This window comes from Hetaerina americana, unplaced genomic scaffold (assembly GCF_022747635.1).
Source record: "Hetaerina americana unplaced genomic scaffold, ioHetAmer1.1.p SCAF_13, whole genome shotgun sequence".
NCBI lineage: Eukaryota > Metazoa > Arthropoda > Insecta > Odonata > Calopterygidae > Hetaerina > Hetaerina americana.
Window position 1 is genome coordinate 14,893,545 of NW_027286403.1, and position 21,046 is coordinate 14,914,590.

The window sequence follows — 21,046 nt, forward strand, 5'->3', positions numbered from 1 at the left end:
TCACACCGTTAAGTTAGCAATGCCTTTCATTTCTCCTTGTTCAATATTTGTCAGGCAGTAATAAGACTTATGCCAGGAAATAAAGAATTTAAATATTTCGGTTCTTAGCTGCTAATACTTTGTTTTAAAATTGAAATAAAGAGTGAAAAATTAGAAAATATCAGATTCCTCACAACAAATTCACTACCGTGCTAACCAGTAGTGCATTGACCATGATGCACTACAGCTTGAGCCTAAGAGCGCGCTCTTTCGAGTCACCAGGGCTGACGCCGGCTCCCTTTCGTCACCGCCGATCGGAGGACGGCGTCCTCTGAGCCCCGCGCCCATTTCTCCGAGGCCACCACGGTGGACCCGATAAACCCTCGATTCCCGAAACCGACGCCAAGCCGTGGGCGAATTGACGGCGGCGAGGGCTTTCCCTCCCTTGCCCCCGACGCTTTGCCGGGGCGAGCGAGCCGCTCGGAGGGAATCGAGCAGCAGCGGCACACGGGGGCCCGCCTTTCAAGCAACGCCACGCACACCCTTCGCCCTTGGACAGACGGGGGGTTCGGGGAGAGGACAACGGGGGAGAGGGTGAGGTGTAGGTAGAGGTGAACGGGGGGAGGAGAGGGTGAGTGGCGGGGGTTTCGTTGGTCTGAGGACGGGGAGGGGGGTCGGGGGAGGACGGCAGAGGCTGACGAGCCAGGTTCAAGGCGATTCGACGTTGCCAAGTCGGAGTTGGAGGGTAGCAGCAGCGGGGATGCCAACGGTCGCCGCCGTGTTGTCGGCCGCGCGAGTTGAAGCGTTGCCGCCATCGGAAATACGGGTCAACTCTCGTCGATGACCACGCTTCTTCACGTCGCAATCCGGTCGCTCTTCCACTCTTGGCACCGGAGCGGGAAAAAAGTGATCTGGGACAACTGTGGGCGGCGCTCATTCATTTTTGCCAAAGCAGAAAAAAACTAACAGATTCCGAGAGCGGCGTTTCCACCCGAAAGAGGTGGTCCGGGACGCGGAAGTTCTTTCGAGATGGAGACAAGAAATGGTTCAGAGGGCGCGGGGTCCGTTGGTTTTCCAGTTTGCAAAAGTGAACAGAGTTCGGTTCCCGGAAAACTTAAAAGTGGCAGCGACACGAGAGCGTGGCGATCACTCCACTCATCCGACCAATTGACAAGGGGCTCACATTTCAAGTCGACGGCTCTCAAATTCTGACCAACGGCTCGGTGAAGAGAGGAGGAAATGGCAAAAGAACTGTGGTAGTGGGAGTTTCTCTTCGAGTTGGTCATTGCTAAAAACACTGGTCCAAGGATGAGGAAATGGGATCTGGAATTAAATATTTCAAATTATACTGTTTTGAACTACTTACAAAAGATATAAAACTTCAGCAGAGTTAACTCACTTCCAAACTTAGGAGGTGTTCGGATGACTGTCGCGGACCACGCAAAATATTTTGGAGTGACCATTGCATGGGATGCATGGTGATTGCATGGGGAAAACACATATTCATCATTTGTGAAATGCTCCCAAAGAAGCTGGCATTCATCAAAGTCGCATTTTTGGAAAGTGTAGGGATGAAAATGTGATGGAGACATACTATTTTTCTTTAGCAAGACCCTAAATATCGCGGCGATGTTATGGAATTCATCCTCACACTGATTACAGAGTTGAATAAGGTAAACAAAAGGGCCGCCAAATTCGTAGGATTAAACATTAAGCCTCACATATTTACTACAAGATCAAAGATGGCAACCTTCATAGATGCAATGACTTACAGATAGATTTTATCCGCCTCCAAATATACCACCCAAAATCTGTACTTATAACCTCAATTATATCGCCAGGATAGACAATCGACACAGAATGAGGAGCCGAACAGATAAACTCAAACATTCGTTTTCCCCACTCTATATTCGCGACGACAATTCTAGGATGAAACACTAAGACAGAAATGAGTAAGTGCTCGCGAAAATAGTCGAAAACATAGTGCAACTTAGATTCCACCTTTGCTCAATTCATGGCACGCGTCCTTTTGTCGGGGGATGGAGTGCCGTGTAGATAAGGCATTTGTGAATTTTTGGTCCTGAATGAGTAGAATGCTAGCTGGTAATTACTGACTGCGTTGCATTTGAGCCGGTCTTTTTAATAGGTTTTCTTGCCTTAAATGTGAATTTAGTTGGGTGGTTGCTAGCAGTATAATATTCGCAATATGTGTGAAGGATGTTTCATGGATGGTATCCGGTCGTCCCCTTCTACGTGCCCTGTCGGTGGATCGCGGGGTGCCATGTGTATGTGGAAGTAGTGGAGTGGCAGTATAATAGCTGATGGCCTGACACCACCTGCCACGTGTCCTTATGACAGCTTTCGGAGTAGTGTCAATTTATATGAAATTCAACGCAAGCGGTAATTCCATTGGTCCCTGGAAGCTGAGGGGAATACACTTTTCCGTCACATTAAACCATACACAAATGTTGTTCTTATTTAGACAGGGATTCAAAATGGCCTTAGCACGTGAGTTCATTAGGAGTATAATAATAACAGACTTTAATAATATGATTAAATGATCAATAACTTGAAGTTATTGGAGTTCCAATTTGGGATCCCTCGAAGCTCATTTACCCATTGTCACTTACTATATACCACAAAAATCAGATGCCCAGGATATCCAAGTAATCCCAGTATTCCCTACGAGACTAATTAGCTACCAAAAACTTAAACGATCGATAATGACAAAAATGGCTATGAAAATTTTACTTTCTATTCCGACAGGGAATTTTGGGGAACACATCATATTTTGCAAAAGCAGTTTTAGGTGACGTTCGAATCAAATTGCAAGCAAGTTTTCCGATTGCACTGTTTGAGTTATTTGACCTACGTTTTGTTGCTCTCAATCTGTGCGAGAAAATAAGGTTTTTAAAATTTTCAGCGCTCCAGTCCATTACTCTTATTCTGCCGCAAAATTCTCTGTCATAACTTAACTCAAGGGTCCTGCAAATTTCTGAGCCATAGTCTCCCTTCCTCTCTATTTGAGACTCTCACGTTTAGCTCTTGAGAATTTTCCACTTCATTGAATAAAGTCAAAGAGGGATTCCTATTGAAATTTTCTCCAAAGGCCTTCAAAACGTTGTCGCGTGCGACAATCATCTACTATATAACAAACAAGCCCTCAATGGGTCGATGACAACTACATTTTTTTGCTCGCGAATGGATACGAATTCTCTATTCCATTCGTACGAACCATGGTGCGAGATGGTGTCAAGACCGGCAGTGACGCTGAAAGCCTCAATTGTCGAAAAGACTCCATTTTCGCCATTGAGGTCTTGGGAGGAAACTTGAAAGGTATTATGAGAGACACAAAGATATAATCCATGATCAAAGAAGTAAGCTGAAAAGCCATTAAGTACGCTCAAAAAGGTAAGGCCAACAGCCATAAGTTCGCCAAAGGCTACGGAAAGGAAAACGTTTCACACCCACCTCACGACTGATGCTTTGAGGAAAGAAACAAAGAGGGATCGATAAAGAAGTCGCGAATTCGTAGACATTTTAGTTCTTTCTGCCCTGAGATATGCAACGGAGTGGATAGACACAATGCAACGCTGAAATATAGTTCCAGAGGTAACGTCACAGAACAAATTATGGTACAACATCTCTGAAAAATATGAAGATCGCAAGATACCGGGTAAAATTTTATCTCCAGGTCTCCTAAGAACAATACAAACTTGGCAAAGGCTACTGTAACTGGGCAGGGTTTCATAATGGTCGAGATCCCAGCGGCCGGAATATGTAGGAAGACCATTTTCTGAATATGCTTCAATTCGTTGCATGCGAGCGAAATCTGGGGAATTTCTGGAGGGTGGAAACCCATACCTGCTCTCCCCTCGGGCCACGCTCCCATCCACCCCTCAGCTCCTCCGGCAAAAATTCCGGAGTGGGGGAAAGGAAACAAGCCTCTAGCCCCCTTGGTTGCCATGGTGATTCACATCGTTTCCCCCCTCCGTCTTTTGATACGAAAGTTTGTGGCATCTTATACGAGGTCGGACTGAGAACTAGTGTACTGCACTCGAGTGCGAAGCAACCGATTTGGACCGCAATTACTGGGAGAAAACTTTTATGGATATAATACAAAAACCTGTGGGATGAGACCACTACATCTGGACAGTCAAAGCTGCTCGCTGAAGGAAGGGTATAAAGCCAACGCCGGGCTTCTCAATTACGGCCCATCATCAACGGCGCAAATGACCAAGAGACGGGCACGTCCCTCGAGAACCGCTTGGCGCGGAAACGGCGGACCAAGTTGGGAGGGCAGTAGAAAAGCGTTGAAAGATTCAACGGGCATTAGGCATGCTGGGTGGCGCTGCCCATCGGTTTTTGTTTTCAAACTCAAGACGTTTACGCCAGCAAGAGGTGGAGGAAAATTCCATGCCAAGAAGTATGAGGCTCGGCACATCCGACTGCAGCCTCCCAACTCTTTTCCTATGACACACCGAATTGAAAATAGGCTTTCTGCGAAGGATTCTGAAAGAAATTGTTTCCCTAACTGGAAGAAACCGAATAAAACTACTTCTATTTTTGACTTTTAATTCTTTTTTCCACCGAATCATGACTTCCCCGGCCCGACGATGAAGTTTTCACACACCACGTAAACAGCCTTCGAAAGAATATACTCGTATGCTCTTCGCAAATGGAGCTAATTTCGACGAGCATTTTGTTACACAAAATACAGGGAAATAAAGAGAAGCAAAAAATTTGCCGAGAGACGCCGCAGGAGCACACACGTCTTGCAACCCGAAAGGGGGCGGTTACGGGTGCCGGTTGGTGGGGAGTAGGAGTCGCTGGGCTCAGGGGCAATGCGTTGGGGAATGCCTCCGCGGATGGAAACAGAGCCATGCCAGATTGACAGTTTGCGTGACCCGTGACGTGCGAATGTAATTATAACGATATCCATCTCAGCGTTGTGTTATGCACATCCAGAAACCTTTGAGAGGCTGACAAAGCAATGAAGAGAATCGGTTCCCCCAGGGCAAACATCAAATGCGACTAACATTCAAACTATTGGTTAGGCACAAAATTCTCCAGGCGAGAAAATACCTCGAATGCTAAGGCATTTTAAAGAACCGCGATAGTCAAAAGGAATCACTAATGACGGAAAATCATGGCCCGAATATTATTAGAGGAAAAATGAAAAATTTCCGAGTATTTTAGGAATGTCGACTTCTGCCTATAAATAGATAAACCACAGTATTCTACCGCAAGGTAGGTTTTCTGGTGAGAGTAGAGCTCAACTAATACTGAACCCAATGGCGTGTGAAATTCACGCATCAGGGAATGGTGGGTCAGTTCATTTCCTTATTGCCGGCAATGGTTCCCCAGGAAGATCGGGTACCCGAAAAATCACAGAGATTTGGTGAAGCTGAGGATACAAAGGGGCATCACCTGACATCAAATCCAAGCCCTCTCAGAAACCCTACCCTCTACCCAACTGGGCAACTAGGTCCCCTGTCTATAGATAACGAATAATGATTCTAGCCGAAAAGAATTATCTCAATTGTAACGCACTGGCAAAATCCATATTTCCATTTAGAGGGAGAAAAGAGGAACCGATATGGCAGGGATTATACCAGTATCGCCATTTCACCTATCTTCAAATGCTTTAGGAGAATGAAAATTCTTCACTTAAAACTTTCATTGGGAGAGGTCCCATTTATGCACCGAGGAAGACAGAGGCCCGGATAAAATCCACGCTCCTTTTTGGTGCAGTTGAGCTTTACCTAACAATTGAAATTGGAATTCTCAAAATCGTGGTCCGTCATGCGCCTCACGATTTCCTTTGCTTTTTGTTTTGATCGCGATCGTAAAACGGCCAAAACTCGCCTTACCGATGAAAACTGAAGCAATTAACACTCAAATGAAAGAGATTGGCGTTGAAAATCTTGATTCTTAAGAGCCAGAGATTATTACACCCGACCGTCTGCTCAGGAAGTTTAAAAACAACTGCGACTTGACTCCTTGGTTTACACAACGCGGGCGATTCGGTGCGGAAAGCTCTCTCTTCCCCCCCCCCCCCTTCCCGTTTTCGGCATTTCCGGCGAATTCGTTCCGAGTGCAACCGTCATCCTGTTCCTCAGATCACCAAATTTCACGGAAAGTTGAGCGTAAACAATGTTCTCGGTGTTACCCCACAAAAATATAGCGGGAGGGGTGGGGTGGAGGATTGTGACGAGAGGGAGGAGGGAAGAGGGGCGGGTGAATTTGGAAAGAATGGTAGCCCGCCCCTCCTCCGTACTCTCGCTCCCAGTGGCGAAGCGCTTGCCATGTGACTTTTCAATCACGACTCTCTCAACTCTCTCCGTATTCTGACAGCATTTGCGGAGAAGTCCCAGAAGAAAGGAGTCGAAAGACTTTATTTTTTCCCCCTCGAAGTCGCCCTTAACGGGCCACCCTACACACATAACGGTCTGAATTGGACGGCGCTGTGGCTTCCTCGGCGCTTCGCACTTCCGAAGACGCATTTTGACGGAACGGAGAGGATCCTCGGGGCGTACGCAGGGGATACTCGGGGCGGACGCTCCCATGCCCCGTTTTCTGCCTCCAGGTGGAAAGAATGACTGACCGCCGGAGAGTTCGAATTAACGGTCAAAGAATTGAGATTGTTTCCTGAGCAGTTCACCGTGACGAAACAGCGAAAGCAGCCTCCACGAGTCTTCCTCAAAACATTGTCTCCACATCATGAAGAAGCTAAAGCAGGGGGTGGATGTGCCGTGTTAATTTTTCTTAATGAATATTGATAAGATGAGTTATCAATGACTCTGATGATGAAGGGAAAACTACTACAACTTATATTTTTCCCAGCCCTGCGATTACCATTTTGCTGTAAGAAAAATCTGTATTTGATCTGATTCCGGCACGAAGGTGACAGTCGCCTTAAATTTTCTTCGATGAATTCATTATATATCCCGAGATATCAATAAATTTAAAATTTCACTCATAAACTTTGGCCAATGCCAACGCAAGTCGACCTGCGCATTTTCAAATATCGGATTAATTTCCCATCGAGAAACACTTACCGTTTCTTTCGACTTCACAAAATTGCCTTCACTGAATTTTTCACCATGAGAGGACGGCAGAAGTGGTTAAGGAGATGACCTTACCTGAAAAATAAAAATGAACTCACATAAGAAATGCATGGCCTAATCAAAGAGCCTACATCCCTGAAATCAACGATAGAGTACATGGTATTTTAAAACTGTTAGCATAAGAATAATTTACTACAGCACAATTCACGTTCACCATAAGGAAGGAAGAATTAGGCTAATAATTAGCAGGGAATTATAGCGATGGTGTCGAAAACACCATAATACGAGATGATGATAAAATCCTTCAGTAGGAAGAATGAGGCCTGCACATACGTATACTGTCTTCAACCACGTTTTCAGAATGTTAATTGACTATCAAAACTCGCTCCAAAACTAATCAATTTTCAAAATCTAGGAAGAAGATATTCTATAGCGTCCAAAAAACTTTACTTTGCAGACCATAACGTGAATACATGCAACCATCAAAATAATATTCGCATGAAAGTGAGGCAAATTCACAGAAATATTTGACACTGAAAAATAAAACGATATTTTTCTTTTGGGTAGAGTAGGTTATAGTTTTGCGTTTTAAAAATGCACGAAAGGAGATTTTGAAACACAGGAATGGGTTTTTACCCAAAAAAACATTTATCAAACCAAATTTCAGTTAGATTAGATTTGATATATTTTTAAACATTTGCATGATAATTCCAATACGCGTACGCTCGAATAGCAAGTAACCCGATATTTAGATTTGGGACATTTCGGTCATGCCTGATGCAATTGTGCCCATAAAAACTAAGGCATAGGCCTTTCAACGTATACGAATACTTCTACCAGTACGAAGGAATAATGGATCTCGGATGTGGGACTTTCATGGTACATGGTGCCACAGTCACCGGAGAGACTGTCTGGAACAGAAGCTTAAGACTTAAGAGTGGATCTTCCACAAGCATCCGCACAGAATCAGCCGGCCACCGCTACGTGATTCTCGATGGTCGCATTCTTAGGCATCTGGGCGGAACAAGGAGTACGGAGCGGGGGGGAGGTGGGGGGGGAGTGGAGGGAGCCAAGTGCGAGCGAGCGCGAGGAGAGGCGATGCTCTCCGCCGCCCTCAGCCGGAGCGAGCGAGGATCCTCTCCGCCCCTTTGTGGGAAGACGATGCTAGGGCATTGCTCATTATCGATCCGGCGAGATGTCCTGGCCATGGGATGTGTGCCTCGGTCCGGGGCGACGGCGAAACGGCATGCCCACAACACGCGGACGGGGGAGAGAACCTGATGCGGACCCGGCACCGCTTTCCCGCATAGGCGCGCGCCCACGGCGACGGGCACCCTCTTTCTCTCTCGCTGAAAGGAGGAAACGCCAGGAGAGGGGAACAATCAAACCCACCCCCTCCGAAAGAAAACTGCGCTCTCCGAAGGCTTTCCGAGACGACTTAAGATTTCCGGGCGAACGTTCACATGTGGATGAGGGGGAGGAATCCTACTTGACGCACCTAGTACACCAAAGGTGGGCGCGACTAGCCCTCTCCCTCGGGCGACCATTTCATCGGCTAGGAGAGAACGGAGTGCTGCGACCTGCCATTAGGGTATACGTGGGGATGGGGGGAGGGGAGGGCGAGCGAGGTGGAGTGGTGTGAAGAATGTGCTCTACTCGAACGCATCGCCGCCGCCGTCACCCGAGAAGGCGATCCGATCGCCTGGAAGTGAGAAAATCGCCTTCGCCATCGATCAGCCACCCCCCCCCCTAAGAAGAGCTCTTGGGAAGAAGGAAGACATTCAATGGAAAATAACGGCGCTATGATCGACCCGTCCTATCTCCCTCCCTCTCTCTCTAGACGATTCGGGAATTTATATAGAATAAACCCTGGCTTTCGGAGAATTTATAGAGAATAGACCCTGACCTTCGGGTAATCAATAGAGAATAGGCCCTTCCAAAGAACTTCACTCCATTTATATATGTCACCGAGAGTTATCAATGAACATTGATTACATGCATTACTTCTTTGGCTAATGAGTTCAGCAGATAAATTGCATCGCGGGTATTAACAATCTAAATTTACCTTTTCTGATAAGATATGGGCAAATATTTGGAAATGCAAAATTTAATTGAGTCATGTTAATACACAATAATTTTGAAATTCCTGACGTCGAAAGGGCATTAATTAATTTGAAGAAAATGTCAAAGGCTCGGATGCGTAATACTCTGGATGATATCAAAACCAAAATAATTTCATTAAGCAATTACCATCAATTGAATGATTCGCAATATGAATGAACCGTGCATATATGAATGAAGTGGAAAAGATGCGAGTTAAGGAATACCGTAAAGCACTGCAGGCGCAGTAATATTAGCAGAGGACGTTTTAAAGGTGGCGAAATGATCACGGCAGTGCTGTACCCTCAAAATACACGTAAATTGGAACACAAACTAGTATCAAAGAACAACGGAACCTCCGTGGAGGGAATTCAACCGCTATGTTAGCTGCTGTGTAGGCTAACCCCCAATACCTAGATTAGTTCCAAATCCGTGAAGGGTTCAATCGTATCTGCTGCCGTTCTCCAAAATATATGACCGACAAGACTTGAGCGTTTCAGGGAAGGGAAGATTTCACGTGGAGAGAAGAGTTTTCTCAGTAGTAATCTACTTTTTATTCTCAATAAAATCGTTTTCATGAAACTTTCCCACCAGAAAAAGTTTTAAAAAATTAGTCGAACATTTAGGACACCCTACTAATCAACGAAAATGCTAAACAATAATGACGAGAAAATTATACTAAGGCAGAGCAATACCCAAATCTAGGTCGAGATTCTATGCCGAACTACCAACGCAACCAGTCACAGAAAAACTCACTGGCAATTGAAAGTAAATGGACGAATAACTGTAGAATGACATAGCCCTTAGCAGGAAAGATATGACTCTTGATGGATCGCCGCACGAAAACGAAGAAAAAGATAAGAAAATAATATGAGACCCCAGGAAGTAGTGAAAATGGCAATTAAACGTGGCTAAAAATCTAAAAAAAATAGGATTGTAAAGAAAAAAATTCTTTCCGCAATCAGGGGATGTGAAAAGAGTGATAAAGTGAACACGCGTGGAATAGTGTAGAAAAAGCATTGCCTTTGCCAATTATGCTATCATTACGGAACCAATTGAAACCTACAACAAATAAAATTGTGAACATATTTACCTTTACTCCAAACGCGGAAAAACGTCGCTGAAAAATTTCATCACATTACTCTTACATCGAGTGATTCATGTAACATTCCCTTCTGCACAAAATAGAGAACGTATCAAAATGAGAATATATTTTGACATCAATACAATACATAACACGGTAAAGATAGCAACTCCTGTTGTAAGGTCAAGTGCCTCGTGCGCATATAATTAAAAGAAATAATACACCCTCGGTTGCAACAATCCAATTAGTCTCATTCTACGCATAGCCAGGAAAAGTAAGTGATTCATACGATATAACTAACGGCAGGAGAAACATTATGCCCGCATTAATCATATCGTCAGCGTGTCGTCAAATCACGTCGACAAGATTTAAATAGTAGTTTGTTTTAAGTTTAGATATTCTCATCACTTATAAGGGAGATTAGAAATAATGAGATGAAGGAATGATCGAGTAAAAAAGTTATACATTTCAAAGGAATAAGGGGCCGCCAACGATATAAACATTTTGTATCCGCCAGTTTATCTAAAATGTCGCGTGGATATTCGCGGGAGACCACTCATTCCTTATAACACAGAGAGGCGACTTGCATCTAATATTATTTTGTGATAAATCCTTAATAAAATGAAACTGTATATGTTTCATTTTTGTTGACTTTTTCAAATAAAAATTGGAAATTTATTGAGATATCTAGTGATAAAATAATCACCGCCTTTGAGTTGCAAAAGAATTGTGTCTAACCATGAACATCCGCATGATAGAGACAGTTGTGTTAAATTGATTACAAAGAGGTAATTTCAATTAACTATTCATGGTTGAACTCTGAAAGTTTTAGCACCCAGAAATAGAGACAAAATTATTTGATAAAAGCATAGCTGACTCGGCTCTTAAATATATATTACAATATTTATAAGAAAATGCATAACTTTCCAGATACACTATCACACGTTCCCCCAGCTTATTCTTCATTTTTAACACCGTGTTTCCCGTACGATTTTCAGTTCCTTTTCCTTTCACTTTAAAGCATTTATCAGGGAGTTAGAATTCACGACTCGAATTTGGAACGATTTCTGTTTCATTTCCGCCGGGAAATGCTTCCATCCATTTAAAGGAAGTTATTGAAGTAAATTAATATAAAAACGAACTGCATACAAAAAATACACTTTCATTCTAAAGCACGAGGAAAGAGTCAAGTTTAAAAGTGGAGATTTTATTTTCATTACCTGCGCATCTATAAGTTCATTGACCACCAAAAACATCAATGCCAATACCAATAAATACCAATAAATATATAATAAAGTATATTATTCGACATCCTTGCCTATAAATCGTCTACCCTGATAATAATGATATTTACAGTACCATTTGTTGAAAAAAATAACGAAGTAGAATGAAATACGTAACGTTTAAATAGGCTTAAACTAAGAGCATTACACCTGCTTCCAAACGCAATTAAAAGATTTTGTAACAGGGGTATAACAGCAATGTATTACACATACATTAGCACTATTAGAGGATTGTTAAGTACCGTCACCATTTCAGTTTATCGAAAAAAATGAATTATTTTATCAAGTATCAACATTTAACGCTCGCAGATTATCGCACATGTCGCAGATATCCTTGAATACTCACTCGGAATAATTTTTCTACGAAAATTAAATTTATCATGGAAATAAATACGAACAGGTAGTCATTTTTAGGTGGAACAAAAATCGCTATTATCTAAATCAATATTTCCTTTTTGAAAAAACAACAGGAAACATCTCAGCATCAATCTCTATCGCAAAAAGACATTCATTAGCAACAAATGCTCATAAAAAGAGACGTTTCAGGCGTGATATGTTGGAATATCATGAGTAATTAAAAATAGCAATTTTCCACAAAATAATATTTTGTGGAAAATTGTTATTTTTAACTAAACAAATGCTCAAAAACAGAACTTAAAGTAACCTGCTATACGCTAAACATAGTCAATGCAAATGACATGAAGTAATGAAAAACAGGAAAATAACTCAACACAATCTCTAACATAAATAAATCCCATCTAATCAATAACAGATTCTCATTAATAATACATAAAAACTAAGCTGCTACACACAATGATAACCAAAGAAAATACAAATTAAGTATTGTTACACACTGCGAACGCAATACCATAGAAAATCACGCATTGTCAAACATCTCACCTCATCCAAAATCACACGTGAACTAATATCATTTCTCATCCAAAATCACGCACCGTCAAACACATGAAGTGTGACTTCTCACGCCGTCCACCACGCTTATCGTCACTGTAACGTTTGTGCATTTTACATTGTCATGCCTTTTGTCCAGTGTCTTTCTTACATCTATTCTAGAAATTGACCATTTTATGTGAAGGTCTCAAACAACTCTCCAGGTAGCTGGTTCCGTAAGACAATACTCTATTTAAAAAATGAAAACTTTTCCATTTTTGTCCTCATTTTTATTTCATTTTTCTCTTAAAATTTGATAGCCTATTTTCTCTCTTGAATCTTCCCACGATTCGTCATTTTTAACTATCCTATACATCGCACCCAGCATACTCATTTTTATTCAATGTATCGAACTTTCCCATTTCAGGATACCCAACGTTCGTTACGGCATCTCTTATTTATGCTTTCCGCGAGTATATCTGCCTGCCTTTCATTGTTCAATCTTAATTTTTTAATACATCCCACCTCGTACTCTTCCATTTCATGGACGATATTCCAGCATAATGCAAACCAGGAAGTTTATAAGGTTTTTCTTTTGCGGATACGCTACTTCCTTTTAAATTTCTCACTACCAATTGAAGTACCTTAAATATCTTACTCGTCACACTATTCACTTGACCTCCCCGTCCAAGTTCCTCAGTTAAGTAAAATTCTAAATATTTGCAATTGCAGCTACTTGGGGATCTATCTCCTAAGATAGAGTAAATATTCTGATGCACGTTCTTTTTATCCAAAGAATTTACGCATAAGCTCTTACTTACGTTGGTGGCCATATTATTTTTTTTATAACTCAGTATGACTTCACATTAAATAACACAAAGGGCGAAATGAATTGGCTTTGAAACATTTTTTTTCGAATCTTTATGAAATTTACGATTTCCATGAAAATGATGACGGTAAAATAAACCGCTTTGTGCAAAGCGGATAGAGTTAAAAAGAGATAAATGCCTCGGATGCCGCAACGTTGAAACTGGAGTAAGAAAATATCAGCCGAGACTGCACATCACCATGAACACAAGCCAAACTCCTCCCGAGGATTTTATTCGAATCTTTTTTTCTGGCTGCAATGGCCGCGACGCTATATTTCACGAGATACCGGCGGCGCCTGAATGCCGAGAAATACAAAACCCGTCAGTCGCAAAGCAAGCACATTTCTCGATTCTGCATTACTCGAATTTGTTCAATATCCCAAAAATATTACCTCTCAATTTCGAAGCCAATGAAACTCGTATGCAAAATGACCAACTCGTTCCTCGTACATTGCAATATTTTTTCAAACACGAACATCTCTCTTTGACAAGCGCAATTATTTTCTTGACATGACCTAAAAATAGGAATTTTTCGTAGAATACGAGCCATCTGGCCACCCTCGTCATTCCCTAATTTCTCTTCGAGAGGATGATCTTGTTACCCATGGCAAAGGGTGAGTAGTATACATTTTTGCTATAGCTGCATAGCGATTGCTAAAGAAATACCTAAACGGTCTGTACAATAAAGATAAAATTGGTATTTTTACGCGTGAACTGCTTGACGGATCATAATTAGTTTGATGTCGCCTTCTAGCGGCGTCTGTTGCAAGTAAAACACCGCCTTGCTGGCAGCCATATCTCGACTTGTCTCCGCAGAACAGCGATTCTTGTCTGAGCTTGCACACGCTCGCAGTACAAATTCTTGTGTTGGTGAGAATGAAGGCGTTGCGTGTGTGCATTGAATTTTGTTTTAAACTCGGGAAAAGTGCAACCGAAAACTTATGCAATGATTCAAGAGCCAATGGAAGGGGCCATTCTTCCCCACGACCCAAAAAAGCTCGGACGTCGCGAGCGCACGTGAAGGTGATGTTGTTCGTTTTCTTCGCTTTGGAAGGGATTATTCATTATGAATATGTCCCCAAAAGGACAAATGATGTATGGGCAGCACTATGTAGAGGGAATGAGAAGGTTAAGACAAGCCATGCTGGGGAAGATACCACTAATGTTGAAAAACAAGTCTTGGTGCTTTCATCACGACAACGCACTGGCGCACACCTCATTGATTGTTACCGAGGTTTTGGCCAAGAACAGCACATCGGTGATCCGCCAGCCACCCTACTCTCCAGATCTTGGTCCAGCAGACTTTTTCCTATTTCCTAAGTTGAAATCCACATTGAAGGAACGCAGATTTGATATTATTGAAGGCATCCAAAAAAATTTTACCACAGTCTTAAAGGCTATCCCAAAAGAAGCGTACCAGACGGCATTCGAAAGCTGGAAAAAACGTTGAGAGCATTATATTGTCTGCCAAGTGATGTCTTTTGAAAGAGATAAGTATGATTAAAGGGAAACCTAATAAAATCAAGTATTTATTCTAACAGTCTCATCTTTTTTTGAACATAGCTTGCATATTACCGTGCACTTTCATGCCTCTAATGCTCCGCGACTAGGTCAAATAGAACGATAAATGGCAATGGTAACCCGCCTCATTATAATATCAGGCTGTTCTCCTGCCTTTTTCATTTCCCTTCACCAAAAATATATATTACTCCTGAAGAAGCACTTTTTCTAATTCTATTTTTAAATTCCACCCCGCCAGAGATACTCAAGGGCTTAATTGGAAAACATCAAGTGCCCACCAATTCTTTATTAACGGTGCGTCATTCGACATTTTTTCCGACACCCATTGATGAAACGAGGACTTGGGCCTAAACCCAGGCGTTGGTGAGTTTAGACCCATTTCCTCCGCAATGAGCAGTTAACGGCCGCATGTTCCGCGAAATGACTTGTGCATGAGTCACACCGAAACATTAGAGGTAATTTAGGCTTGGGAGTAGGCAGGCCTGCGACGAAACAAAAAATGATGCCGGGAAGGCAATGAAGGCATGAGTGGTCATCCGCCCAGTGACGTCACCCAGACTCGTACGAAAGCATTCCTAAGGGAGCCGGATTCATTCTCCCCAAACGCGCCACAAAAGAGTGGGCACTCAAAAAAAGTGCGGGGATATTCTCTGAGACAATTCCAAAGCAATAAAAGCGTACACCACATACGTCACTCACCAAATGAGATGAGCGAGAGTAAAACTAAGATATTTGGGGGAAAATCAGCCGCCACGTAGAACGAAGTGTGACAAGAGGCACTGATGGATTCTGCCATCATTATTACGAATAGTGACACACAGGTCAAGGTCAGTTCTTGGTTTTAGATGAAACCAGAGACTAATGGCTGCAGACATTTTAAGACATTACCACTGCATGAATTTTTTTATGAGGGCATGGAAAACAATGAGCAATCAACAGCGTAAAATTATCGCGTACGTAATTATTTACGACATTTTAAGACAATCACCAATACTGGAATTTTGTCATGAGGGTTTGGAAAACAATGGACAGCCGACAATATAAAATTTTCGGGAACGTGCCATTATTTATGAGGTCGCCCACTTAAACAATGCTGGATGTGTGGATATGGATGAATGCTCGGAGCATTGTTTTAGAATAGTGCATTAATTTTGGTGCTTTTCTCTTTGCAGAAAAATAATCTTAATTAAGACCATGGAAAAGAGAAAATCGATGAGGAAAGTTTCAGTACGTAAAATTACCCAGCCCAAGCTACACTTGGGTAAGATACAAAAGATTCACGAATGCTTTCCCTCAAAAGGTTTAACGGAACTTGAAACGTTAGGAAAAGAGGACTGCGGACGGTTAATGACATCATTTGCAAAATACTTTCATAAACTAGGATGACATTAATAACGAAATGAGTTGAGACTGGCTTATGCTATATATCTTACCGAAAAATTTTGTACAAGTTTTGCAACTTAAAATCCAAAAAAATAATGGGTCTATAGTGCATTATATTTGACCTTCATTCATGAGGTGCGATACCATGATTCACAATTGAGCAAAATAAACATTCATCAAGAGTCATTATTAATCATTAATTCCTAACATAATTTCCACCAAATAGAAGATATCAAGAACACTTAAAAATTACTCTGCAGTGAGCGAAGGTAAGTACTGAAGCCGCCTACATGCGAATATCGTTCAAGCGAGAGACAAGAAATACGCACTTCGATGGTCGACTGCAGCAGGCGAAGCATTTCATTCCGTCCCGCTGGACGTTGAGAAATTACCCTTTGCACTGGTAAAAAGACCGCGTTCATACACTTGGACGGATTAAAGGAGGCTTGTGGTCCATCAAATTTTAGTGAATACACGTGCAGTCACACCCGCGCCGAAGACGGGGTGTCGAGCCCTGGATTTTAACATCGACCGTATCTTCCCATAACATTATTGGCGAGGAATTTAGCACGAAAAACTATTCGAAAAATCATCACTCGTTAAGACCTGACATTTTCTCCAAGCCTAAATTCAGTCGGATTGAATACGAGCGGTGGCTCGCTCGGTGGCTTCTCACGCTCAATGGTAGTAATGACCTACTCAAAAACATGTTTTCCGTCTTCTCAATGAGTTACAAACAAGTGATCCTTTCCGTACGACTTTTATCCATTGTGGCAACCAATTGAGCATTTTGCCATCCCACCATACCATAAAACGTACATCTATAAATATTCACAAAATATTAAGTTCCTGGTCAAATCTCTTTAATTATATTTTCCGGATTTAGGGGAGTCACCATAGTTTTGCTACAAGCCCAAAATAATACATGGGATTCCCAATGAAAGCGAAACTATGGGCGAATACGATCATTGCAGGTGACTAGATCCTAAAATTGGACATTACATAATGTCTCTAAATTAGTTTAATCGTTATACATTTTGAAGAGTTTCATTAGTAACGCACAAAACTAATACACAAAAAGCCGTATTCCAGAAAGCATACCTCCCATCAAGAGATCAGATGAGTTAGAAGAAATGGCGGCACGCATAATATCAAATTTCCACACAAAAGACGTTCTAAAGCCTCCTAAGAAATGTCTCTCTGGAAGAGGAGAGCAGAGCTATTCACGTTTTTATAGAATAAATGGCGAGTTGATTTCTCAGTATGTAACCACCTAACTTCTTGCACATGCAATGTTGACAGAACATAGACCTAAGTTTCAAAAAATATTCTGGCGCAAACATTCGCAGCACGGCAACCGTGCAGTTCTGATACCTTAAGTTCGAATTGAGGCAATCAGATCGCCATACCATAGGTTGCTGTATCGCATTTTCCAGGTAGACATTACATTCACTCATTCGATCAATTAAAACCCTCAGGTTCTATTCGGTGGCATAGGTGATTTTTTAAGAAACCGTCCAAATAGCATCCTCTCTTTAGTTTTCTTTCATGGAGTACGCTCAGGAAGTAAAACACTATCCGCTCTTACCGAAGACACGAACGGAAAGTAAAACATAAAATATTATTATTACTAAAATAATTTGATTGATTAAAAAAATACATTTTATAATACGGGAAGTAATTCTTAGGGTGGTACGTTTCCCAACTAATACCTGCAAGGTATTTAAAAAAAAACATCTCAAAACAAGGTCAAAGAACTCCGGGAGATACCGCGACAGTAACTTTTACCCGAGTCATCCGCTAATATGGATTAAAATATAGAAATTGCACAATGTGAGAAAATCATGATTTTAACACTTTGAAATATCTGCACTTCAATGCATCAAAACCAAAGTGATATTCAAATAAAAATTTTACGATTTAGAAGAGAAAGGAATTAATTGGATTGGAGAATTCTAATTCAACCGAAAATATACGAGTACGTATGTACATTAGTAATGGATAGGATGAACCCACCTCAGGGAATATATGACTACACGCATGACATTAATTCTGCGTGCAAGTGTGATGACCCCAAATCTTCCCAATTAATATCGATGTACTGAGATTTCATGCTAGTAATAATGTAAAAATATCCACCGAGGGCACAACATTAGAGCATTAAAGATATTACAATAAACCACCCTGCAAAATATGACCACTATTCTAACGGTATTTGGACCACTATGATGCAAAACGAGATTGCGAAATCGCTATGATAAAGCCATTTAAAATCAATATCACACGGATAAGATAGCAATGGTGACCTCACAATTATGTCTTTTTCATAGTGTTACCAAAATACCCGCATGTTACAATTACTCGTATATTTTTATCAGTTTTTGTAATGTCATTTTTGCGGGACATTCTTATACTCCGCATCATTTCCGTCTCTCTTCTTCAATCCAACATACCCATTCCATTTCGCTCATTCCCAAACAATAGCTTAACCAATATTCTCCCCGCCATCAGTCCTCAACGTTCCGATTGTACTTCATGTAAGTTTTTCCAAAAAAAACATGATTTTCCCACCTAATAAACCTAAAACGTCGTTTCTTTTCTTCCATCCGTTCTCTTAAAAATCCCACTTCTCAAAAGTCTCCAACCTACGCTAATCCTCTCTTCTGAATGATAAATTTCCCAAAAGACTCAATATTACACACCAAATCCGCATTCACTAGTAGTTTTTTCTTAAAATCTTTTTTCAACGTCCCTGACGCCAGATCTTATTCTCTGCAAAATCTTTATCATCTGGAGAAATTTCTTACTTCATTGCCCTAAGCAATTGCCCCACTGAAAAGCATTCATTCATTAATTAATCTGCATTGATTAATTCTTTAATTGTACACCATTTACTTTGTCGCAAGTATTTTCCAAGAATTGGAGTTGTATGGACAATTTTCGAGGTGGTATCCCATTGCCTTCCTCAATAGCATATAAAGCGTGACACCAACACTTGACATATGTATATGGCCAACACGAAGTAAAAGGACGCCTTAATAGCCACCTTGAGAACCAGGGACAACGTGGATTAACTTCCGTCTCGCTACTATCTACCGTTGACGGATAGCAACTAACATTGCTCCCGCCAGCAAAGCTCTAGGGGTATTCCAGAAATGAAAACACCTCGCAGGGTGTACAGTGGACTCTCAAATCAAATTCACTTTTTACCCGGGTTTTGAAACAATTTCCGGATTCTAAAAAGCAGTTTCCAAGAAACACCCAGTAGCGCTTAAGTAGTCCCCGAGGGGAGCTCTTGCCTCAGCCGTCTCTCCAAATGCGTGGAATTTAATTCAAAGCTGGACTGACAGACGATTCAAAGAAAATGAAAAAAAGTTAAAATTTGGCAAGCATTACTATTTTAGTTGTTAACCTGTTATCGTTCATCATTTCGTTTTTCGTGATTTTAAATCAATTAATTCCGGTTTAAAATAAATATTACGATAAAATCCAATGTGCAAATATGTATTTTAAGTCTTCTTCCGATTGCGTTTCGTAAAATAATGAAGACTCTACGTTTCAAAATCATTTTAGCAATGGATAATTAGGTAATTAGTGAATCTAAATTAAGAAACCGTATGGTTTCAAGCTCAACTTCTTGGAAACTTTCCATATTGGGAGAAATGATATCGAACACTTTTGAATGGAAATCACAAGGGTTAAATATCATTTCTCTCTAACAAATAAATAAAGCAACATTTCGTTAATCCATTCAACATACGAGATTATTCCAATGTTGAGAAGGTTCAGATAATGCCGAATAATACTTTCCGCATATCTTTATTGAATATGATTCCAGTAAACAGGGTATAATATTATTTTCTCAGGTATTCCGTGATCTTTGAATAAAACATATATTAAGACTTGGGCTTTCATGGAGCTTTATCTTTGATAATAATGTGTCTCACACGGAGGGTTTTCAATCGGTGAAAAATGGAATGGGACTTGTGACTAAAAAACCGCAATCAGACAATTAGATCTGCAGATGTATTTTCAGCATAACGCAGCATAACAATTAGATCTGCAGATGTATTTTCAGCATAACGCAGCTTCGGTAGCGCATACTGCCAAGTAGGGTGTATTCTTATGATACAATATGTACTAAACAAATCGTGTTTTTCTTTTAATATGAAACATTTATTACTTTTGACTTGCTTTTTAAGTCGGAGCACATCTGCTCATTTTTTTATAGAAAACATTCACAACAAAAAGGCCTACACACATTTCATTTACATTTATTAAAATATTCGAAGAAAGAAATTTCATTTCAAATGATTACACCAATGTATTCCCAACCGAACAATTTTAAGCGCATTGTAAGCAGTCATAAAACAAATTCAATCAAGAAATTGAAGTTATTCCGACGACAGCTTTCGCAGGAAATAGAACAGGCCCCATGGAAACAAAACTGATGAGGAACGCATCTGACGACCAGCCAATAATACAAAATCACAGGTCAAAAAAAACATATCACAGTCACGATGGTAATATAATTATGGCCACCATCATTCTACAGAATTATTTTTTGTTCTGCAATGTTCTGGCATAATCAGTAGGTTACTATTGCGTAAAAGACAGTCTAAGGTTATCAATTTTTTTTCACTTCCGCGTCGTCGCTAAGTCCAATATATGGTTTTGAAACTCTACTAACGTTAGACCCTGATTCCGCACGGATGTACGTCGTGTGTATCGCCTTCTTTATTAAAAAATATTTTATCGAGCATCTTCATATGAAACTAGTGGTTACGAGCTTTTCAATGCAGCGGGTAAAAATATCATACCCAGGCGTGAAAACTACACAATGCAAGCTGGAATAAAAAACAAGGATAG

At 41.1% G+C, this 21,046-nt stretch overlaps 1 protein-coding gene across 9 annotated transcripts in view; it reads right to left on the bottom strand.

Annotated features, from left to right (window-relative positions):
* p120ctn (adherens junction protein p120) overlaps nt 1-21,046 on the bottom strand; it is a 295,363-nt gene that overhangs the window by 211,382 nt on the left and 62,935 nt on the right. The window contains exon 2 of one of the 9 annotated variants that reach the window (XM_071583287.1): nt 7,041-7,124. The exons of the other annotated variants lie outside the window; for them this stretch is intronic. The gene's annotated coding sequence lies outside the window, so the exon portion shown is untranslated. The remainder of the gene's footprint in view (nt 1-7,040; nt 7,125-21,046) is intronic. 9 annotated transcript variants of the gene reach the window in all.